Here is a 22,305-nt window from a genome sequence, read left to right as displayed (position 1 = left end):
CACAGAGACTCTGCTGAGATCACACTCGCGGTGAGTGAGCCTGGGTGTAGCCCACTAATACTGACCCACTGGACACCACAGGACAGAGAGGAGGAGGAGTAGAGAGACACACTGCCTGGACACCACAGGACAGAGAGGAGGAGGAGAGAGACACACTGCCTGGACACCACAGGACAGAGAGGAGGAGGAGAGAGACATACTGACTGGACACCACAGGACAGAAAGGAGGAGGAGAGAGACACACTGACTGGACACCACAGGACAGAGAGGAGGAGGAGAGAGACACACTGAGGACAGAGAGGAGGAGGAGAGAGACACTGACAGACAGGGCTGAAAGAGAGAGAGACACTGAGACCCAGGGACAGACAAGACGGCGAAACTCCACCACAGACAGGACAGGAGGCAGGGTGGGACCAGCACTGACCTTCTTCCTCTCTCCTGCCGGAGGAGCTGTCTCCACCTCCTCTTCCTCCTGCAAGTCAAGAGACAGGCTGAGAGAGAGACGGGCTGGTGGGACATCGGCGAACAGAGCTGAAGGCAGAGAGTCAGGGAGACAGGCCCAGCTGGGACAACGCAGGACAGACAGAGAGACAGACAGAAAGGAAGGAGAGAGAGACAGAGACAAAGGCACAGAAAGACAGCGGGCAAAGAGAAAGATTGAGATTGAGGGACAAACAAACCGAGAGAGAGAGAGGAAGGAGAGAGAGAGAGACAGATCGAGGGACAGACAGACTGACAGACGGGGCTGAAAGAGAGAGACAGAGAGGCAGGGACAGACAGACAGCAGGGCGAGAGAGAGACAGAGATCGAGGGACAATAATTTGGTTTAGAAATTTATTCTGAAAATATACAATCATTCACTCCTGAAAAATATCGAGTTCAAATTATACATTATGTACAATATTGTAATCAATATATGGCTAATCATCAAAAATAAAAATAAAAAACTATACTGGGGGACACAGCTGGCTGTGCTGCTCTGGACAGAACACACTGAGGTCCAGTTTCCACCTCCTGCAGGATCAAACGGCACCTCAACTGGCTCTCCAGTGAACAGAGGGACAGACAGAGAGGCTTCAGGCTGCAGGGTGACAGTGTCTCTGTGAGCTGAAAGACGATCAGGACAGAGGATGATATAAGAACACACTCTGTCAAGAATATAGAGCCCTCTAGTGACCCTACTGTAGACCTGCTTACCACCCACAGTGACGATCACAGTGCTGATACTGCTTCCCTTAAGGTCTCTCTCTGTGTAGTTGCCCTGATCAGCTGGAGTGAGGGAGCGGAGTGTCAGAGAGCTGTTCTGCACTGACACTCACTGTTCGTACCTGGGGCCAGGGAGCCCTGCGCTGCTCAGTAAGACTATACGAGACTGGACAGATCCTGCAGGATCAAACAGCACCTCCACTGGACCAGCAGTGTGGAGAGGGAGAGAGAGAGAGGCACCAGGCTGCAGGCTATGGACTTCCGAGTGAGCTGAAAAGGGACAGGTAGAAACATGTTGAATATTTAGTTTTACAACAATACCTTGAGTTTGGACTGCGATCAGCTTCATTTTGTATTTCAGCTGTGAAAATGCAATTTCAAAAATGCTCGCCCCAGTCATGTTAGGTTCAAGTTACAATTGCATCACAACTCAATACATTTGCAATTCACTTCAAATGTTGTTTTTGTTTGATCCAGTCTGTCCTCACCTAAAGGAGATACTTACTTTTAACACCTTTTATTTCTTTTGGGAGGTTAACTGGCTTCTGAGATAATTGTTCCTGGTGTTTGTGCTGTGTATGCCTTGCAATGGAGGGGTGAGAAAAAATTGACTTATTACATTATAATGAATAATAATTGCTTACACTTATATAGTGCTTTTCTGGACACTCCACTCAAAGCGCTTTCCAGGACATGGGGACTCCCCTCCACCACCACCAATGTGCAGCATCCACCTGGATGATGCGACGGCAGCCGTAGTGCACCAGAACGCTCCCCACACACCAGCTATCAGTGGGGAGGAGAGCAGAGTAATGAAGCCAATTCATAAATGGGGGTTATTAGGAGGCCATGATTGGTAAGGGCCAATGGGAAATTTGGCCAGGACACCGGGGTTACACCCTTACTCTTTTCGAGAAACACCCTGGGATTTTTAATGACCACAGAGAGTCAGGACCTCGGTTTTACGTCTCATCCGAAGGACGGCGCCAGTTTACAGTCCAGTGTCCACATCACTAGACTGGGGCATTAGGACCCACACAGACCGCAGGGTGAGCACCCCCTGCTGGCCCCATTAACACCTCTTCCAGCAGCCACCTTAGTTATTATTGTCGAGAAAGAAAGAATATTAGGAACATGAAAAGGCTGAATGTCTTAAATGCATTTTTTATACTGAAACAGAGAGGCACACACACGTCATTACAAACACACACCCGCACAGAGACGTCCTCAAGCGCCTTGTTCACAATTATGGGCTCCAACAGGAACAAAAAACGCCAGCCTGACAACTCGAGCATTCAAACCAAGAACCCAAACGTTGGCAGCCTGTGCAGAAAAGCATAAAGAACCACAAGCCTTCTCTTTTGGGAGGAAAAGCACACAGTCCCTCCCTCACACTCCTGATTTCCTTAAATAGCTCATTCTTCATCTCTGGCTCCTACATACAGTATAGCAGCACTCAGTCTGCTTTGAATAAGTCATAAGTCCAAGATTTGTTTTATCTGTTCCTCTTGTCTAGGCCTAGAGCTGCTTTTCATAAAAGAGCTGTTTGCATAAATAGCTAGGGTTACAGCTGAAGACACCAGCTTCATCCCCCAGTGTGTTATACGTCGGGAGCAAGAGAAGAGGGCCAGGCCGTGCCTTTTCATAGATTTTTCTTCTGAAAAGTCGGGTTCTCGGAGGCAGATTTAGCCCCTCATGCATTGTAGAGATAGACAGGCGCTCACAGCTAGAGAGATAGACACAGTTAGAGCTGCACCTTCACACAGAGTCAGACCCGTACAGAGACGTCCTCTTGTTTAAACAAATACACAAACCTGATGGTGCTCACAATGATCCAGACACACACACACACACACACACACGTGACATCAGCAGTCACTCTCGCACACTGGACCCCAGCTCAGTCCTCACCTCCAGCTCCTGTGAACCGCTTCGAACAAACTGCATGAAGAAAATTAGGTTGCGTTCCGGTAGCAGGCCATCCTGGGCACCAGTGTGAGTTACACACTCATTTGTAAAAGCCCTTCCGCATCGTCGGGAGTGCTTCACAGTGCTGGACCTGGGGTGTGGGTGCTGTCTGTGTGGAGTTTGCATGTTCTCTCCCTGGTCTGTGGGGGTTTCCTCCAGGTGCTCCAGTTTCCACCCACAGTCTAGGGACAGGCTGCCACTTTCACTGGGCAGTGCACCGTGGCCGTGGCAGCATGGTGGGTCGGATCTGATTTCAGTCTTTATTCCCTTTTTTAGAGATCCTGTAACCAGGACCTGTTCACTGCCACGATGGACAGGGAAGCACGTCATCACTGGACATCCTCTTACCTCCTGTGGCAAAGGGCAGCTGATGAAGCTTTGTGCTCGCCGGATCATGGCAATCGCCACTCCACCCTGATCCTGGCTCAGCACAGGGCACCTGGGTTCACTCCCTTCAGACTAAAGAGACTCAGTTTCTTCAATCTGTCAGTGTGAGACACTCCCTTCAGACTAAAGAGACTCAGTTCCTCCGGCCTGTCAGTGTGAGACACTCCCTTCAGACTAAAGAGACTCAGTTTCTTCAATCTGTCGGTGTGGGACGCCTACACCAGCTTCGAACGCCTGTACACAATACCGCGGACCGCCTGCCAGACCAAATTCTGGGCTTGCAGCAAACCACCCATTACATACACCGGTGTCTTCCCCGGGCCAGAGGAATTCAGGAACTCACGTTTACTCCGTCATCTCAGGCGATTCTCGCAGGGAGCAGAGACTTCCCAATCGATCAGAGAGAGTCGGGACTTTTTTTTAAAAAAAAGAGGAGTCCTTACCTCTTAGTAATGTGAGCGCTGACCGTCTCTCCTGCGGATGGGAAGTTCTGCGCCTTCTGGAGCATCCGCCGACTACGCCAAATTTGTTGTAACAGAAGGAATAAGGTTCTGGATCCCGAGATGAAGTAAAACAGATGACTGTATTGCACGCAAGGAACAATAAAGCCGAAGTCTTGTTTCCCGCAAGAAACAACAAAACGGAAGTATTGTTCGATGTGCCGGTACAAACTTTTAGGTTACATAGTCCTTCCTAGCTGCTTCAGACGTCATTCGGTGTTATGGTAAGGGGGGGGTCATGATATTTGGCCAGTTAAGAGACCCTGGCCAAATGGTCAGTTTAAGATTATGCCCCCTCGCATCTGGAATCCTTATCAGTTAACCCCCTTTCCTGCCATAAACCCCTGTTGCTGCTAGGCGGCGCATTCGTCGTGCACAAAGAACGCTTTGAAAAGCGTCAAAGGCAAGTCATTCCGAGTTGGTCGTTTGTGTTTTCCGTTCAGACGCGAAATGCTGAAATGATCTCTCGGCTCCTCGGTTGTCATTTCTGCTCCGTGAAGGGATCACAGCACGCGTCGGCTTCCAGCACGCTGGGTCGGGACACGATGCCGGGGGTCAGAGAGAGCGACGTCTTCCTCGTTAGTATAGTGGCAAGTATCCCCGCCTGTCACGCAGGAGACCGGGGTTCGATTCCCCGACGGGGAGTAACTTGCTTTTCTTTCACCTCCTTAGAGAAATGACTGCCTTTAACTTCTCTGTTTTCTTTCACAGCGTCGTGCACCTTTTCATTGCTCTCGCTTTCAGAGCCTCCGCACGGCACACGACTCGACATCAGGAAGCACATTGAAGTGAAAGCAGGAAGCGCTGCGACATGCACTGTGCAGATCCCGCCACACTAAGAGGTGAGTGGGTCTGTTCGATGCACAAAGAACGCTTTGAGAAGCGTCAAAGGCAAGTCATTCCGAGTTGGTCGTTTGTGTTTTCCGTTCAGACGCGAAATGCTGAAATGATCTTTCGGCTCTTCGGTTGTCATTTCTGCTCCGTAAAGGAATCACAGCACGCGTCGGCTTCCAGCACGGTGGGTCGGAGAGAGCGATGTCTTCCTCGTTAGTATAGGACCTGTCACCTGTCCCCACTTGTCACGCGGGAGACTGGGGTACATCAGGACGCGCATTGAAGTGAAAGCAGGATGCGCTGTGACATGCACTGTGCAGATCCCGCCACACTAAGAGGTGAGTGGGTCTGTTCGATCACAGCGCTAGGCGAATCCCCAATCCCCTTTTGTGCCTGGCGACAAAAGACGTCTGTTTCCGCCCGGTTTCGAACCGGGGACCTTTCGCGTGTGAGGCGAACGTGATAACCACTACACTACGGAAACAGTGAAGTGCCAAGCGGCCCAGTGCTGAGCTTCGCCAATGCGATTCCGCTGCTTCCAGTGCCTTTATTGGAGTGCGCTGATGGACCGTGCTCTCTCTCCAGAGACCAGCACGCCTGTCATGGACGGAGCAGGAAAGGCGGCGCCACATTCTACAGCCCTCTCCACGCAATCGACGAAATCGGGCTACTGAAGTGGAGAAAATCGCCTCTCCAGAAAGTGCAAATATCATCTTGGAGACAATAAATCCTATTGCCGAAGGTCAGCCCTGTCTACCAGAGTAACCCTCCCACAGCGATGATCAGCTCGTCTCACACGCGAGAAGTTTCGGTTGGAAACAAGCGCCCCCTCTTCTCGCACGTTCGAGTAGTTTTAATGCGGCTCTTTCGTACACGGTGCTGATCTTTTGGAAAGCAGGAGGCAAAACCGAGTCGAACCGCCTGGGTGAAAACCAGGAACCCTAACCGCTAGACTATATGGCAGCGAACAACCATGCTGTTCACGGCATCAAGCAAGCAAACTACATAAATATGAGAAAACACGCAAGAGAGTTGTCACTCAGAGTGTCGAAGGGTCGATGTATACTGGGGCTCAGTTGAAATGCAACGTCAGGACTTTTCCGAATTATGTCACACGAAGAGAGCACAGCCCTTTCCGCCCTGCCGCGTGTGTCTCGGTAACTCGCTGTGATCGTATAGTGGTCAGTACTTTGCGTTGTGGCCGCAACGACCCCGGTTCGAATCCGGGTCACGGCAGAATAGGGGCGTCTGCTTTTACTACTCGCACGAATGAAGGCAAAAAAAAGCCAATCGACGTGAACGAACGGCGCTTTACAGAGGAGTACTGCCTGACTGGATCGTTGATGAACGACAGAGGCCACTCCGACCTCTTCTCGGTTTTCTTCAATGACTTACTAAGGATCTTCTTCACATTCGCCCATGCAGGGGAAGCCAGTTACACCAAAGCAAACGCAGGAAAGTGCATTTCAAGCAGAGACCAGGAGGGACTTGTTTACACCGAGAGTGGGCGGAGAATGGAACAATGCGCCCAGCCCTGTTGCTGGAGCCGATTCTTGATGAGCTCTTGGGCTCACTAAGAGGCCCCCGCTGGATGCTAATCTTTCTGTTGTTCTTGCAGGTCCTGCGCTGCTTTTGAGCCGACAGAGCTCGACCTGGTCTGTCGGCACAGCCCAATTGCAAATGATCGGCTCCGCGTACAGAAGGAACGTGCGTTTGGTACAAGAGTGCACGAAGGCACCGGAAATACATTGGGAACAAATGACCGGTCGCTCAAGACCTCTGTGAAGTACAGGAGCGTGCAAAACGAGGCTGTTTCCGCCCGGTCTCGAACCGGGGACCTTTCGCGTGTTAGGCGAACGTGATAGCCGCTACACTACGGAAACCTGTAGGGACTGCTGCTGGTGTCTCGCTTGCGTTTCGGGCTGAGAAAGGGACGCGTCACTTTAGGCAGGTGGCGCTGGAGAGAGGAACAAAGGGCGCGATGAAACAAAATGCCGAAACCCGGGATCGAACCAGGGACCTTTAGAACTTCAGTCTAACGCTCTCCCAACTGAGCTATTTCGGCAGTGCGCAAAGCCCCCAGCCACCTGCTCCAGCCTTCCTGTGTTGTGGCATGAGCGCACCAAGAGTAGCGGGAGAGTGTTGCAGGAACGTCACTCAGAAGGAAAGCCACCCAGCTGCGCCCTCTGAGCTCTGTCCAGCGCATCTTCCTCGCATGGACTCCTGCCTGCGACGGGCAGGAAACAATTAGCAAGAACAGAACGACACCCCATGGGTGTCTCATGACCGCACCTTAGGTTGTGACACGTGCAGGTGTGAGGGGTTGCCGGGCTACTTTGGAGCAGAGCTTGGGCGGAGGGGGGCGGGAAAGCAGACAAAGAGGTGACACCTCAAGGTCTGCACGATCACAGCTCTCCGCCGCCCCAGGCTTCCGCTCGATAAGCTACTGGACACACCCGCCCCTCCTCACACAGACCGTGGAAAAGCCCCCGAGTGGGAGGGCTCGCTCTTCCTCCCAGGAGCTCTTGGACACGACGCCCAGACAGGGCGCGGGGAGCCGCCGCCTGCAAACACGGCTCCAGGCAGGACTCCACTCCGCAGGAGCCGCAGAGCAGAGGAGATGAGGGCAGCTTAGCTCCTGTGCAGAGACCTGAGCTGTTGTTGCTGTGGATGCTGTCTTTTCTGCACTCGGGGTAGGAGTGAATGTTGAGTTGCACTTAGAAATGAAGCAGAGCACTTCAACGGCACGGGTGTGTGTGTGTGTGCGCCCTGGTGATTCTGGGAGACAGATCGAACCTGGGCTAAAAGAGAGGGGGCTTAGCCCTCTTCCATTTGCTAGTTCAAAGTTGTACAACCCCTTTGTATCTGCTAGGCGGCGCAGTCGTCGTGCACAAAGAACACTTTGAAAAGCGTCAAAGGCAAGTCATTCCGAGTTGGTCGTTTGTGTTTTCCGTTCAGACGCGAAATGCTGACATGATCTCTCGGCTCCTCGGTTGTCATTTCTGCTCCGTAAAGGGATCACAGCACGCGTCGGCTTCCAGCATGCTGGGTCGGGACACGATGCCGTGGGTTGGAGAGAGCGATGTCTTCCTCGTTAGTATAGTGGCAAGTATCCCCGCCTGTCACGCGGGAGACCGGGGTTCGATTCCCCGACGGGGAGTAGCTTTTCTTTCACCTCCTTAGAGAAATGACTGCCTTTCACTTCTCTGTTTTCTTTCACAGCGTCGTGCACCTTTTCATTGCTCTCGCTTTCAGAGCCTCCGCACGGCAGTCGACTCGACATCAGGAAGCACATTGAAGTGAAAGCAGGAAGCGCTGCGACATGCACTGTGCAGATCCCGCCACACTAAGAGGTGAGTGGGTCTGTTCGATGCACAAAGAACGCTTTGAGAAGCGTCAAAGGCAAGTCATTCCGAGTTGGTCGTTTGTGTTTTCCGTTCAGACGCGAAATGCTGAAATGATCTCTCGGCTCCTCGGTTGTCATTTCTGCTCCGTAAAGGAATCACAGCACGCGTCGGCTTCCAGCACGGTGGGTCGGGACACGATGCCGGGGGTCGGAGAGAGCGATGTCTTCCTCGTTAGTATAGGACCTGTCACCTGTCCCCACCTGTCACGCGGGAGACTGGGGTGCATCAGGACGCGCCTTGAAGTGAAAGCAGGATGCGCTGTGACATGCACTGTGCAGATCCCGCCACACTAAGAGGTGGGTCCAGTGGGTCTGTTCGATCACAGCGCTAGGCGAATCCCCAATCCCCTTTTGTGCCTGGCGACAAAAGATGTCTGTTTCCGCCCGGTTTCGAACCGGGGACCTTTCGCGTGTGAGGCGAACGTGATAACCACTACACTACGGAAACGGTGGTAAGACGTGCCCAGCGGCCCAGCGCTGAGCTTCGCCAATGCGATTTAGCTGCTTCCAGTGCCTTTATTGGAGTGCGCTGATGGACCGTGCTCTCTCTCCAGAGACCAGCACGCCTGTCATGGACGGAGCAGGAAAGGCGGCGCCACATTCTACAGCCCTCTCCACGCAATCGACGAAATCGGGCTACTGAAGTGGAGAAAATCGCCTCTCCAGAAAGTGCAAATATCATCTTGGAGACTATAAATCCTATTGCCGAAGGTCAGCCCTGTCTACCAGAGTAACCCTCCCACAGCGATGATCAGCTCGTCTCACACGCGAGAAGTTTCGGTTGGAAACAAGCGCCCCCTCTTCTCGCACGTTTTGCACGTTCGAGTAGTTTTAATGCGGCTCTTTCGTACACGGTGCTGATCTTTTGGAAAGCAGGAGGCAAAACCGAGTCGAACCGCCTGGGTGAAAACCAGGAACCCTAACCGCTAGACTATATGGCAGCGAACAACCATGCTGTTCACGGCATCAAGCAAGCAAACTACATAAATATGAGAAAACACGCAAGAGAGTTGTCACTCAGAGTGTCGAAGGGTCGATGTATACTGGGGCTCAGTTGAAATGCAACGTCAGGACTTTTCCGAATTATGTCACACGAGGAGAGCACAGCCCTTTCCGCCCTGCCGCGTGTGTCTCGGTAACTCGCTGTGATCGTATAGTGGTCAGTACTTTGCGTTGTGGCCGCAACGACCCCGGTTCGAATCCGGGTCACGGCAGAATAGGGGCGTTTGCTTTTACTACTCGCACGAATGAAGGCAAAAAAAAGCCAATCGACGTGAACGAACGGCGCTTTACAGAGGAGTACTGCCTGACTGGATCGTTGATGAACGACAGAGGCCACTCCGACCTCTTCTCGGTTTTCTTCAATGACTTACTAAGGATCTTCTTCACATTCGCCCATGCAGGGGAAGCCAGTTACACCAAAGCAAACGCAGGAAAGTGCATTTCAAGCAGAGACCAGGAGGGACTTGTTTACACCGAGAGTGGGCGGAGAATGGAACAATGCGCCCAGCCCTGTTGCTGGAGCCGATTCTTGATGAGCTCTTGGGCTCACTAAGAGGCCCCCGCTGGATGCTAATCTTTCTGTTGTTCTTGCAGGTCCTGCGCTGCTTTTGAGCCGACAGAGCTCGACCTGGTCTGTCGGCACAGCCCAATTGCAAATGATCGGCTCCGCGTACAGAAGGAACGTGCGTTTGGTACAAGAGTGCACGAAGGCACCGGAAATACATTGGGAACAAATGACCGGTCGCTCAAGACCTCTGTGAAGTACAGGAGCGTGCAAAACGAGGCTGTTTCCGCCCGGTTTCGAACCGGGGACCTTTCGCGTGTTAGGCGAACGTGATAGCCGCTACACTACGGAAACCTGTAGGGACTGCTGCTGGTGTCTCGCTTGCGTTTCGGGCTGAGAAAGGGACGCGTCACTTTAGGCAGGTGGCGCTGGAGAGAGGAACAAAGGGCGCGATGAAACAAAATGCCGAAACCCGGGATCGAACCAGGGACCTTTAGAACTTCAGTCTAACGCTCTCCCAACTGAGCTATTTCGGCAGTGCGCCAAGCCCACAGCCACCTGCTCCAGCCTTCCTGTGTTGTGGCATGAGCGCACCAAGAGTAGCGGGAGAGTGTTGCAGGAACGTCACTCAGAAGGAAAGCCACCCAGCTGCGCCCTCTGAGCTCTGTCCAGCGCATCTTCCTCGCATGGACTCCTGCCTGCGACGGGCAGGAAACAATTAGCAAGAACAGAACGACACCCCATGGGTGTCTCATGACCGCACCTTAGGTTGTGACACGTGCAGGTGTGAGGGGTTGCCGGGCTACTTTGGAGCAGAGCTTGGGCGGAGGGGGGGCGGGAAAGCAGACAAAGAGGTGACACCTCAAGGTCTGCACGATCACAGCTCTCCGCCGCCCCAGGCTTCCGCTCGATAAGCTACTGGACACACCCGCCCCTCCTCACACAGACCGTGGAAAAGCCCCCGAGTGGGAGGGCTCGCTCTTCCTCCCAGGAGCTCTTGGACACGACGCCCAGACAGGGCGCGGGGAGCCGCCGCCTGCAAACACGGCTCCAGGCAGGACTCCACTCCGCAGGAGCCGCAGAGCAGAGGAGATGAGGGCAGCTTAGCTCCTGTGCAGAGACCTGAGCTGTTGTTGCTGTGGATGCTGTCTTTTCTGCACTCGGGGTAGGAGTGAATGTTGAGTTGCACTTAGAAATGAAGCAGAGCACTTCAACGGCACAGGTGTGTGTGTGTGTGCTCCCTGGTGATTCTGGGAGACAGATCGAACCTGGGCTAAAAGAGAGGGGGCTTAGCCCTCTTCCATTTGCTAGTTCAAAGTTGTACAACCCCTTTGTATCTGCTAGGCGGCGCAGTCGTCGTGCACAAAGAACACTTTGAAAAGCGTCAAAGGCAAGTCATTCCGAGTTGGTCGTTTGTGTTTTCCGTTCAGACGCGAAATGCTGACATGATCTCTCGGCTCCTCGGTTGTCATTTCTGCTCCGTAAAGGGATCACAGCACGCGTCGGCTTCCAGCATGCTGGGTCGGGACACGATGCCGGGGGTTGGAGAGAGCGATGTCTTCCTCGTTAGTATAGTGGCAAGTATCCCCGCCTGTCACGTGGGAGACCGGGGTTCGATTCCCCGACGGGGAGTAGCTTTTCTTTCACCTCCTTAGAGAAATGACTGCCTTTCACTTCTCTGTTTTCTTTCACAGCGTCGTGCACCTTTTCATTGCTCTCGCTTTCAGAGCCTCCGCACGGCAGTCGACTCGACATCAGGAAGCACATTGAAGTGAAAGCAGGAAGCGCTGCGACATGCACTGTGCAGATCCCGCCACACTAAGAGGTGAGTGGGTCTGTTCGATGCACAAAGAACGCTTTGAGAAGCGCCAAAGGCAAGTCATTCCGAGTTGGTCGTTTGTGTTTTCCGTTCAGACGCGAAATGCTGAAATGATCTCTCGGCTCCTCGGTTGTCATTTCTGCTCCGTAAAGGAATCACAGCACGCGTCGGCTTCCAGCACGGTGGGTCGGGACACGATGCCGGGGGTCGGAGAGAGCGATGTCTTCCTCGTTAGTATAGGACCTGTCACCTGTCCCCACCTGTCACGCGGGAGACTGGGGTGCATCAGGACGCGCCTTGAAGTGAAAGCAGGATGCGCTGTGACATGCACTGTGCAGATCCTGCCACACTAAGAGGTGGGTCCACTGGGTCTGTTCGATCACAGCGCTAGGCGACTCCCCAATCCCCTTTTGTGCCTGGCGACAAAAGATGTCTGTTTCCGCCCGGTTTCGAACCGGGGACCTTTCGCGTGTGAGGCGAACGTGATAACCACTAAACTACGGAAACGGTGGTAAGACGTGCCCAGCGGCCCAGCCCTGAGCTTCGCCAATGCGATTCAGCTGCTTCCAGTGCCTTTATTGGAGTGCGCTGATGGACCGTGCTCTCTCTCCAGAGACCAGCACGCCTGTCATGGACGGAGCAGGAAAGGCGGCGCCACATTCTACAGCCCTCTCCACGCAATCGACGAAATCGGGCTACTGAAGTGGAGAAAATCGCCTCTCCAGAAAGTGCAAATATCATCTTGGAGACTATAAATCCTATTGCCGAAGGTCAGCCCTGTCTACCAGAGTAACCCTCCCACAGCGACGATCAGCTCGTCTCACACGCGAGAAGTTTCGGTTGGAAACAAGCGCCCCCTCTTCTCGCACGTTTTGCACGTTCGAGTAGTTTTAATGCGGCTCTTTCGTACACGGTGCTGATCTTTTGGAAAGCAGGAGGCAAAACCGAGTCGAACCGCCTGGGTGAAAACCAGGAACCCTAACCGCTAGACTATATGGCAGCGAACAACCATGCTGTTCCCGGCATCATGCAAGCAAACTACAGAAATATGAGAAAACACGCAAGAGAGTTGTCACTCAGAGTGTCGAAGGGTCGATGTATACTGGGGCTCAGTTGAAATGCAACGTCAGGACTTTTCCGAATTATGTCACACGAAGAGAGCACAGCCCTTTCCGCCCTGCCGCGTGTGTCTCGGTAACTCGCTGTGATCGTATAGTGGTCAGTACTTTGCGTTGTGGCCGCAACAACCCCGGTTCGAATCCGGGTCACGGCAGAATAGGGGCGTCTGCTTTTACTACTTGCACGAATGAAGGCAAAAAAAAGCCAATCGACGTGAACGAACGGCGCTTTACAGAGGAGTACTGCCTGACTGGATCGTTGATGAACGACAGAGGCCACTCCGACCTCTTCTCGGTTTTCTTCAATGACTTACTAAGGATCTTCTTCACATTCGCCCATGCAGGGGAAGCCAGTTACACCAAAGCAAACGCAGGAAAGTGCATTTCAAGCAGAGACCAGGAGGGACTTGTTTACACCGAGAGTGGGCGGAGAATGGAACAATGCGCCCAGCCCTGTTGCTGGAGCCGATTCTTGATGAGCTCTTGGGCTCACTAAGAGGCCCCCGCTGGATGCTAATCTTTCTGTTGTTCTTGCAGGTCCTGCGCTGCTTTTGAGCCGACAGAGCTCGACCTGGTCTGTCGGCACAGCCCAATTGCAAATGATCGGCTCCGCGTACAGAAGGAACGTGCGTTTGGTACAAGAGTGCACGAAGGCACGGGAAATACATTGGGAACAAATGACCGGTCGCTCAAGACCTCTGTGAAGTACAGGAGCGTGCAAAACGAGGCTGTTTCCGCCCGGTCTCGAACCGGGGACCTTTCGCGTGTTAGGCGAACGTGATAGCCGCTACACTACGGAAACCTGTAGGGACTGCTGCTGGTGTCTCGCTTGCGTTTCGGGCTGAGAAAGGGACGCGTCACTTTAGGCAGGTGGCGCTGGAGAGAGGAACAAAGGGCGCGATGAAACAAAATGCCGAAACCCGGGATCGAACCAGGGACCTTTAGATCTTCAGTCTAACGCTCTCCCAACTGAGCTATTTCGGCAGTGCGCAAAGCCCACAGGCACCTGCTCCAGCCTTCCTGTGTTGTGGCATGAGCGCACCAAGAGTAGCGGGAGAGTGTTGCAGGAACGTCACTCAGAAGGAAAGCCACCCAGCTGCGCCCTCTGAGCTCTGTCCAGCGCATCTTCCTCGCATGGACTCCTGCCTGCGACGGGCAGGAAACAATTAGCAAGAACAGAACGACACCCCATGGGTGTCTCATGACCGCACCTTAGGTTGTGACACGTGCAGGTGTGAGGGGTTGCCGGGCTACTTTGGAGCAGAGCTTGGGCGGAGGGGGGGCGGGAAAGCAGACAAAGAGGTGACACCTCAAGGTCTGCACGATCACAGCTCTCCGCCGCCCCAGGCTTCCGCTCGATAAGCTACTGGACACACCCGCCCCTCCTCACACAGACCGTGGAAAAGCCCCCGAGTGGGAGGGCTCGCTCTTCCTCCCAGGAGCTCTTGGACACGACGCCCAGACAGGGCGCGGGGAGCCGCCGCCTGCAAACACGGCTCCAGGCAGGACTCCACTCCGCAGGAGCCGCAGAGCAGAGGAGATGAGGGCAGCTTAGCTCCTGTGCAGAGACCTGAGCTGTTGTTGCTGTGGATGCTGTCTTTTCTGCACTCGGGGTAGGAGTGAATGTTGAGTTGCCCTTAGAAATGAAGCAGAGCACTTCAACGGCACGGGTGTGTGTGTGTGTGCGCCCTGGTGATTCTGGGAGACAGATCGAACCTGGGCTAAAAGAGAGGGGGCTTAGCCCTCTTCCATTTGCTAGTTCAAAGTTGTACAACCCCTTTGTATCTGCTAGGCGGCGCAGTTGTCGTGCACAAAGAACACTTTGAAAAGCGTCAAAGGCAAGTCATTCCGAGTTGGTCGTTTGTGTTTTCCGTTCAGACGCGAAATGCTGACATGATCTCTCGGCTCCTCGGTTGTCATTTCTGCTCCGTAAAGGGATCACAGCACGCGTCGGCTTCCAGCATGCAGGGTCGGGACACGATGGCGGGGGTTGGAGAGAGCGATGTCTTCCTCGTTAGTATAGTGGCAAGTATCCCCGCCTGTCACGCGGGAGACCGGGGTTCGATTCCCCGACGGGGAGTAGCTTTTCTTTCACCTCCTTAGAGAAATGACTGCCTTTCACTTCTCTGTTTTCTTTCACAGCGTCGTGCACCTTTTCATTGCTCTCGCTTTCAGAGCCTCCGCACGGCAGTCGACTCGACATCAGGAAGCACATTGAAGTGAAAGCAGGAAGCGCTGCGACATGCACTGTGCAGATCCCGCCACACTAAGAGGTGAGTGGGTCTGTTCGATGCACAAAGAACGCTTTGAGAAGCGTCAAAGGCAAGTCATTCCGAGTTGGTCGTTTGTGTTTTCCGTTCAGACGCGAAATGCTGAAATGATCTCTCGGCTCCTCGGTTGTCATTTCTGCTCCGTAAAGGAATCACAGCACGCGTCGGCTTCCAGCACGGTGGGTCGGGACACGATGCCGGGGGTCGGAGAGAGCGATGTCTTCCTCGTTAGTATAGGACCTGTCACCTGTCCCCACCTGTCACGCGGGAGACTGGGGTGCATCAGGACGCGCCTTGAAGTGAAAGCAGGATGCGCTGTGACATGCACTGTGCAGATCCTGCCACACTAAGAGGTGGGTCCAGTGGGTCTGTTCGATCACAGCGCTAGGCGAATCCCCAATCCCCTTTTGTGCCTGGCGACAAAAGATGTCTGTTTCCGCCCGGTTTCGAACCGGGGACCTTTCGCGTGTGAGGCGAACGTGATAACCACTACACTACGGAAATGGTGGTAAGACGTGCCCAGCGGCCCAGCCCTGAGCTTCGCCAATGCGATTCAGCTGCTTCCAGTGCCTTTATTGGAGTGCGCTGATGGACCGTGCTCTCTCTCCAGAGACCAGCACGCCTGTCATGGACGGAGCAGGAAAGGCGGCGCCACATTCTACAGCCCTCTCCACGCAATCGACGAAATCGGGCTACTGAAGTGGAGAAAATCGCCTCTCCAGAAAGTGCAAATATCATCTTGGAGACTATAAATCCTATTGCCGAAGGTCAGCCCTGTCTACCAGAGTAACCCTCCCACAGCGATGATCAGCTCGTCTCACACGCGAGAAGTTTCGGTTGGAAACAAGCGCCCCCTCTTCTCGCACGTTTTGCACGTTCGAGTAGTTTTAATGCGGCTCTTTCGTACACGGTGCTGATCTTTTGGAAAGCAGGAGGCAAAACCGAGTCGAACCGCCTGGGTGAAAACCAGGAACCCTAACCGCTAGACTATATGGCAGCGAACAACCATGCTGTTCCCGGCATCATGCAAGCAAACTACATAAATATGAGAAAACACGCAAGAGAATTGTCACTCAGAGTGTCGAATGGTCGATGTATACTGGGGCTCAGTTGAAATGCAACGTCAGGACTTTTCCGAATTATGTCACACGAAGAGAGCACAGCCCTTTCCACCCTGCCGCGTGTGTCTCGGTAACTCGCTGTGACCGTATAGTGGTCAGTACTTTGCGTTGTGGCCGCAACAACCCCGGTTCGAATCCGGGTCACGGCAGAATAGGGGCGTCTGCTTTTACTACTCGCACGAATGAAGGCAAAAAAAAGCCAATCGACGTGAACGAACGGCGCTTTACAGAGGAGTACTGCCTGACTGGATCGTTGATGAACGACAGAGGCCACTCCGACCTCTTCTCGGTTTTCTTCAATGACTTACTAAGGATCTTCTTCACATTCGCCCATGCAGGGGAAGCCAGTTACACCAAAGCAAACGCAGGAAAGTGCATTTCAAGCAGAGACCAGGAGGGACTTGTTTACACCGAGAGTGGGCGGAGAATGGAACAATGCGCCCAGCCCTGTTGCTGGAGCCGATTCTTGATGAGCTCTTGGGCTCACTAAGAGGCCCCCGCTGGATGCTAATCTTTCTGTTGTTCTTGCAGGTCCTGCGCTGCTTTTGAGCCGACAGAGCTCGACCTGGTCTGTCGGCACAGCCCAATTGCAAATGATCGGCTCCGCGTACAGAAGGAACGTGCGTTTGGTACAAGAGTGCACGAAGGCACCGGAAATACATTGGGAACAAATGACCGGTCGCTCAAGACCTCTGTGAAGTACAGGAGCGTGCAAAACGAGGCTGTTTCCGCCCGGTCTCGAACCGGGGACCTTTCGCGTGTTAGGCGAACGTGATAGCCGCTACACTACGGAAACCTGTAGGGACTGCTGCTGGTGTCTCGCTTGCGTTTCGGGCTGAGAAAGGGACGCGTCACTTTAGGCAGGTGGCGCTGGAGAGAGGAACAAAGGGCGCGATGAAACAAAATGCCGAAACCCGGGATCGAACCAGGGACCTTTAGATCTTCAGTCTAACGCTCTCCCAACTGAGCTATTTCGGCAGTGCGCAAAGCCCACAGCCACCTGCTCCAGCCTTCCTGTGTTGTGGCATGAGCGCACCAAGAGTAGCGGGAGAGTGTTGCAGGAACGTCACTCAGAAGGAAAGCCACCCAGCTGCGCCCTCTGAGCTCTGTCCAGCGCATCTTCCTCGTATGGACTCCTGCCTGCGACGGGCAGGAAACAATTAGCAAGAACAGAACGACACCCCATGGGTGTCTCATGACCGCACCTTAGGTTGTGACACGTGCAGGTGTGAGGGGTTGCCGGGCTACTTTGGAGCAGAGCTTGGGCGGAGGGGGGGCGGGAAAGCAGACAAAGAGGTGACACCTCAAGGTCTGCACGATCACAGCTCTCCGCCGCCCCAGGCTTCCGCTCGATAAGCTACTGGACACACCCGCCCCTCCTCACACAGACCGTGGAAAAGCCCCCGAGTGGGAGGGCTCGCTCTTCCTCCCAGGAGCTCTTGGACACGACGCCCAGACAGGGCGCGGGGAGCCGCCGCCTGCAAACACGGCTCCAGGCAGGACTCCACTCCGCAGGAGCCGCAGAGCAGAGGAGATGAGGGCAGCTTAGCTCCTGTGCAGAGACCTGAGCTGTTGTTGCTGTGGATGCTGTCTTTTCTGCACTCGGGGTAGGAGTGAATGTTGAGTTGCCCTTAGAAATGAAGCAGAGCACTTCAACGGCACGGGTGTGTGTGTGTGTGCGCCCTGGTGATTCTGGGAGACAGATCGAACCTGGGCTAAAAGAGAGGGGGCTTAGCCCTCTTCCACTTGCTAGTTCAAAGTTGTGCAACCCATTTGTATCTACCGGGGTAAAGTTAGCTTGAAGTTCGAAAACGATTTTGCCACGCCTGTAGCGTTTACACGAAACCTCTAAGAATCGCGAGAATACTTGTGTATAAAACACATTGTGAATGCTTTCTCAGCCTTTACTTTTTCATTTATATGATATTTTTTTGACCAAGCACGAATATTCTTTTGTCCATATCTTCGCAACGGAAGCACAGAACGCCTTCAAACCAAATGCATTTAAGGACCACGACATGTGGATATTTCCACAGCCTCTACATCAAAGTATCAGTGAGCTAATTATCTTTTTTTAAACCTCCGGTTTTTCATCGATGCGTAATTACGCAGTAACTGGAACCCGGGGGACCGCTGTATACACAACTTCACAACGCGAGAAATACTGTTCAATACGGCTTCATGCAAAAAACGCATATATGACCATAGGCAAAAGAATAGCGCAGTCTCCAATTACTCAGACTGTAAGCACGGGAATAAAGCTTTGTCAGAATTCTGAAACCCTTCCTTTATGTCCTGTTTTCATTCAGGTAAGAGTCAACTATATTCACAATACTACTGACAGCAGGAAGATTAAAATATTCTTTACTCAGCAGCTTATTAAAAACAGCTCCCATGATGTTCAAACCGATTTTTTACACAGAACACTGACACAGCTTTGTGTTCTGAATCTCTTTTTCTCTTGCTTTTATTTAATGTGGCACAATGCACTGGGATAGGGGTATTCTGTTCACAAACCAATAGCATTTAAACCACAGCACCCACAATGCTGCAAGTAAGTGTTTTGCACACTAAGCAGAGAGCGATGTCTTCCTCGTTAGTATAGTGGCGAGTATCCCCACCTGTCACACGGGAGACCGGGGTACATCAGGACGGCCACAACGCAAAGTACTGACCCTTATACGATCACGGCGAGTTACCGATACACACGTGGCAGGGCGGAAAAGGCTGTGCTCTCTTCGTGTGACATAATTCGGAAAAGTCCTGACGTTGCATTACAACTGAGCCCCAGTATACATAGACCCTTCGACACTCTGAGTGACAACTCTCTTGCGTCTTTTCTCATATTTATGTAGTTTGCTTGCATGATGCCGGGAACAGCATGGTTGTTCGCTGCCATATAGTCTAGCGGTTAGGGTTCCTGGTTTTCACCCAGGCGGTTCGACTCGGTTTTGCCTCCTGCTTTCCAAAAGATCAGCACCGTGTACGAAAGAGCCGCATTAAAACTATTCGAACGTGCAAAACGTGCGAGAAGAGGGGGCGCTTGTTTCCAACCGAAACTTCTCGCGTGTGAGACGAGCTGATCATCGCTGTGGGAGGGTTACTCTGGTAGACAGGGCTGACCTTCGGCAATAGGATTTATAGTCTCCAAGATGATATTTGCACTTTCTGGAGAGGCGATTTTCTCCACTTCAGTAGCCCGATTTCGTCGATTGCGTGGAGAGGGCTGTAGAATGTGGCGCCGCCTTTCCTGCTCCGTCCATGACAGGCGTGCTGGTCTCTGGAGAGAGAGCACGATCCATCAGCGCACTCCAATAAAGGCACTGGAAGCAGCTGAATCGCATTGGCGAAGCTCAGCGCTGGGCCGCTGGGCACATCTTACCACCGTTTCCGTAGTGTAGTGGTTATCACGTTCGCCTCACACGCGAAAGGTCCCCAGCTCGAAACCGGGCGGAAACAGACATCTTTTGTCGCCAGGCACAAAAGGGGTTTGGGGATTCGCCTAGCGCTGTGATCGAACAGACCCACTCACCTCTTAGTGTGGCGGGATCTGCACAGTGCATGTCACAGCGCATCCTGCTTTCACTTCAATGCGCGTCCTGATGTACCCTAGTCTCCCGCGTGACAGGTGGGGACAGGTGACAGGTCCTATACTAACGAGGAAGACATCGCTCTCTCCAACCCCCGGCATCGTGTCCCGACCCACCGTGCTGGAAGCCGACGCGTGCTGTGATTCCTTTACGGAGCAGAAATGACAACCGAGGAGCTGAGAGATCATTTCAGCATTTCGCGTCTGAACGGAAAACACAAACGACCAACTCGGAATGACTTGCCTTTGACGCTTCTCAAAACGTTCTTTGTGCACCGAACAGACCCAGTGGGCGAAAGACGTATAATATACGTCTATTAAACGCATACCTTAGACGTCTAAATGTGGTCTACAATTCGTCTAGAATGAAATTCTAATATACGTCTAAAGTTATACGTCAATTATACGTCTATGTTTAGACGTTCATTATACATAAATGGTTGGAGTTCTATTATATGGATAACTTTAGAGGACTATTATACGTATATGGTTAGAGGTCTATTATACGTATAACTTTAGAGGTCTATTATACGTATATGGTTAGAGGTCTATTATACGTATAACTTTAGACGTCTATTATACGTATAACTTTAGATGTCTATTATACGGATAACTTTAGACGTCTATTATACGTATATGGTGTAGCGGCAATGCTTGTTAATAAGACAGAATTAAGCTTTGGTATGCTCCTAAAAGAGGCCCCATCTCACCCTCCATCTCTGTGGTGCAGCCACAGAGAAAGAATTCATGCAAGCTGATTTAAGAGTGTTTTCTTGTGATAAGAAACAAGCTCCCAGACGGGGATGCAATTAGCTGAGCCTGGCTATCATGATCAATGGTCATCCATTGGCGCCTATCAGTCTAGGGAGTGCCGAATGGACATCTGGACTGCATTCCTAAGTGTCAAGAGAAAGTGACTTATATCTCACCTTGACCAACCAATCAGGGACTGGCAGGGCGTGGTAATACCACGTGGGTCTCCAATGCCCGCCAAACTCTCAACCAATCAGCACACATCTGGGTCTTGATCAAAAAGGGAGCGCAAGCTCAGTTCTGGTTTCTCCTTGGCCATTTTCGCGCATCCTCAGAGACAATCACGTGACAACTGCTGTTGTCTGCAAAAAGGACTTGGACTTTGTTCTAAGCGCGAGGCCGAGGATCTCGTACGTACTCAGAATTCTACCAACATGAATGCTCCGCTTGATCAACGGCAGCCTACAGTTGGACCTTCGTCGACAACCTGAATACCTTATTCAGAAGCAGCGCTGGACCGGGAACTAACCAGTTTCTTCCCAGGCAAAAGAGTGACTTGTGAGGACTCGCGGTCACACTCTGTGCATAGAGACTTTCTACTAGCCAGCCGGACTGCTGGTAGATCCCCTCGGAGCAACGACTGCCCTGCGCGCCGCAGTTAGATTCCTCCGCCCGTCCTACTCCGAGCTGCACCTCGACTGGTTGGCCGGTAGCCAGAGGACGCCGTCACAACGCCCATTGGACAACCGCTGGAACAGAGGCTGCAACAGAGCCTGTCAGCTGGTTTGGTGTTCGTGCCGGGAAATTCCAAATCCAAACACAGTGGATAAGTAAACCCCATGTTCTACATTGCGTCTCGAGAATTCAATTTTACCTCAACACAAGTTGTTATCAATTTAATTCATGAGTAATGTATTTACTTCTGAGTTTAGAGTAACAGTGGGTAATAACACTGATTAGCGATTTGGTAACCGAACGATATATATTGACATATATTCTCTGTTGTGTATCTCTTTGTGTTTGCATCTCTTCGAGATTATATACCTTGTATATTGATAACCCTCACCGTAAGGTCTGCCGCTCGTATCCAGGCAGACTAGTATATGTTTGGTGCACAGTTATATTAATAAATGTATCCCGTGTATTGAACCCGTGTGTGTGCGTTGTTAGTTGTTCTGACGATTGATTTTCTAAAAGCCCCAACGAACAACCTCGTGATTACTGCTACAATTAATAATTGTCTCAGTAAACCCATCAAACCACTACATTTAATGGCGTCCCTGGGTGGGCGGAGTTTAGAATGAAATGAGAATCAATCGCACAGAATAACTGATATTGCTGTGAGTTCAAGTTCAGCACAGCACCGCGGCTTCTATACGCGAATACCGGGTGTGCTGATAACTGCGCAAAGAAATCCCCCTGTTTTCTAGCGTTTAGTGTAACGTGTGCTGATTGGAAATCCATCTGCTCGGGTGTTTAAATTCCATACTGTATTTTAGTAAAAGGAGAAAAAAAAGTAATACTCTTAACGTTTCTCTAACGTAATGACAATGGCTGCTAAAATGTCTGAAGTGGAGTCGCTTATAAGTACTATTTCTAGCGACGACAATCCTGGTTACTGGAGCGGTATCGAAAAGTTGAACTTTGATGATATTGAGAAGCTGCAAGTAGATTTAGTAGCCAAGGTAGTGAACCAGCTTAATACAGGAGGGTCCGTGAACGCAGTTCAGGTCCTATCGAGTTTCGCCTTAAATCTAGCTAAACAGCTGGAACTGTCTTTGTCCGAGCTGACAAAGTTTCAAAAGCTTCAGGGAAAGCTAGAAAGAT

The 22,305-nt window shown here is 52.2% G+C and overlaps 19 non-coding genes across 19 annotated transcripts; 7 read left to right on the top strand and 12 right to left on the bottom strand.

Annotated features, from left to right (window-relative positions):
- The first annotated feature begins 4,634 nt into the window (after positions 1-4,634).
- trnad-guc (transfer RNA aspartic acid (anticodon GUC)) lies at positions 4,635-4,706 on the top strand. Its single transcript has one exon. It is a non-coding gene; the product is annotated as a tRNA-Asp (tRNA).
- Positions 4,707-5,306: 600 nt separating this feature from the next.
- trnav-cac (transfer RNA valine (anticodon CAC)) lies at positions 5,307-5,379 on the bottom strand. Its single transcript has one exon. It is a non-coding gene; the product is annotated as a tRNA-Val (tRNA).
- A 680-nt stretch (positions 5,380-6,059) lies between these two features.
- On the top strand, positions 6,060-6,131 carry trnah-gug (transfer RNA histidin (anticodon GUG)). Its single transcript has one exon. It is a non-coding gene; the product is annotated as a tRNA-His (tRNA).
- A 574-nt stretch (positions 6,132-6,705) lies between these two features.
- trnav-aac (transfer RNA valine (anticodon AAC)) lies at positions 6,706-6,778 on the bottom strand. Its single transcript has one exon. It is a non-coding gene; the product is annotated as a tRNA-Val (tRNA).
- Positions 6,779-6,887: 109 nt separating this feature from the next.
- On the bottom strand, positions 6,888-6,960 carry trnaf-gaa (transfer RNA phenylalanine (anticodon GAA)). The gene has a single exon. It is a non-coding gene; the product is annotated as a tRNA-Phe (tRNA).
- A 1,023-nt stretch (positions 6,961-7,983) lies between these two features.
- trnad-guc (transfer RNA aspartic acid (anticodon GUC)) lies at positions 7,984-8,055 on the top strand. Its single transcript has one exon. It is a non-coding gene; the product is annotated as a tRNA-Asp (tRNA).
- A 621-nt stretch (positions 8,056-8,676) lies between these two features.
- trnav-cac (transfer RNA valine (anticodon CAC)) lies at positions 8,677-8,749 on the bottom strand. Its single transcript has one exon. It is a non-coding gene; the product is annotated as a tRNA-Val (tRNA).
- A 694-nt stretch (positions 8,750-9,443) lies between these two features.
- On the top strand, positions 9,444-9,515 carry trnah-gug (transfer RNA histidin (anticodon GUG)). The gene has a single exon. It is a non-coding gene; the product is annotated as a tRNA-His (tRNA).
- A 574-nt stretch (positions 9,516-10,089) lies between these two features.
- On the bottom strand, positions 10,090-10,162 carry trnav-aac (transfer RNA valine (anticodon AAC)). The gene has a single exon. It is a non-coding gene; the product is annotated as a tRNA-Val (tRNA).
- Positions 10,163-10,271: 109 nt separating this feature from the next.
- Positions 10,272-10,344, bottom strand: trnaf-gaa (transfer RNA phenylalanine (anticodon GAA)). The gene has a single exon. It is a non-coding gene; the product is annotated as a tRNA-Phe (tRNA).
- Positions 10,345-11,368: 1,024 nt separating this feature from the next.
- Positions 11,369-11,440, top strand: trnad-guc (transfer RNA aspartic acid (anticodon GUC)). Its single transcript has one exon. It is a non-coding gene; the product is annotated as a tRNA-Asp (tRNA).
- A 621-nt stretch (positions 11,441-12,061) lies between these two features.
- On the bottom strand, positions 12,062-12,134 carry trnav-cac (transfer RNA valine (anticodon CAC)). Its single transcript has one exon. It is a non-coding gene; the product is annotated as a tRNA-Val (tRNA).
- Positions 12,135-12,828: 694 nt separating this feature from the next.
- On the top strand, positions 12,829-12,900 carry trnah-gug (transfer RNA histidin (anticodon GUG)). The gene has a single exon. It is a non-coding gene; the product is annotated as a tRNA-His (tRNA).
- A 574-nt stretch (positions 12,901-13,474) lies between these two features.
- On the bottom strand, positions 13,475-13,547 carry trnav-aac (transfer RNA valine (anticodon AAC)). Its single transcript has one exon. It is a non-coding gene; the product is annotated as a tRNA-Val (tRNA).
- Positions 13,548-13,656: 109 nt separating this feature from the next.
- On the bottom strand, positions 13,657-13,729 carry trnaf-gaa (transfer RNA phenylalanine (anticodon GAA)). Its single transcript has one exon. It is a non-coding gene; the product is annotated as a tRNA-Phe (tRNA).
- Positions 13,730-14,753: 1,024 nt separating this feature from the next.
- On the top strand, positions 14,754-14,825 carry trnad-guc (transfer RNA aspartic acid (anticodon GUC)). The gene has a single exon. It is a non-coding gene; the product is annotated as a tRNA-Asp (tRNA).
- A 621-nt stretch (positions 14,826-15,446) lies between these two features.
- Positions 15,447-15,519, bottom strand: trnav-cac (transfer RNA valine (anticodon CAC)). The gene has a single exon. It is a non-coding gene; the product is annotated as a tRNA-Val (tRNA).
- Positions 15,520-16,859: 1,340 nt separating this feature from the next.
- On the bottom strand, positions 16,860-16,932 carry trnav-aac (transfer RNA valine (anticodon AAC)). Its single transcript has one exon. It is a non-coding gene; the product is annotated as a tRNA-Val (tRNA).
- Positions 16,933-17,041: 109 nt separating this feature from the next.
- trnaf-gaa (transfer RNA phenylalanine (anticodon GAA)) lies at positions 17,042-17,114 on the bottom strand. The gene has a single exon. It is a non-coding gene; the product is annotated as a tRNA-Phe (tRNA).
- Positions 17,115-22,305: the final 5,191 nt, after the last annotated feature.

Source organism: Lepisosteus oculatus, chromosome 14, assembly GCF_040954835.1.
Source record: "Lepisosteus oculatus isolate fLepOcu1 chromosome 14, fLepOcu1.hap2, whole genome shotgun sequence".
NCBI classification, from domain to species: Eukaryota; Metazoa; Chordata; class Actinopteri; order Semionotiformes; family Lepisosteidae; genus Lepisosteus; species Lepisosteus oculatus.
Note: the sequence above shows the minus strand (reverse complement) of the source record. Positions and strands in the feature narration are given on the sequence as shown.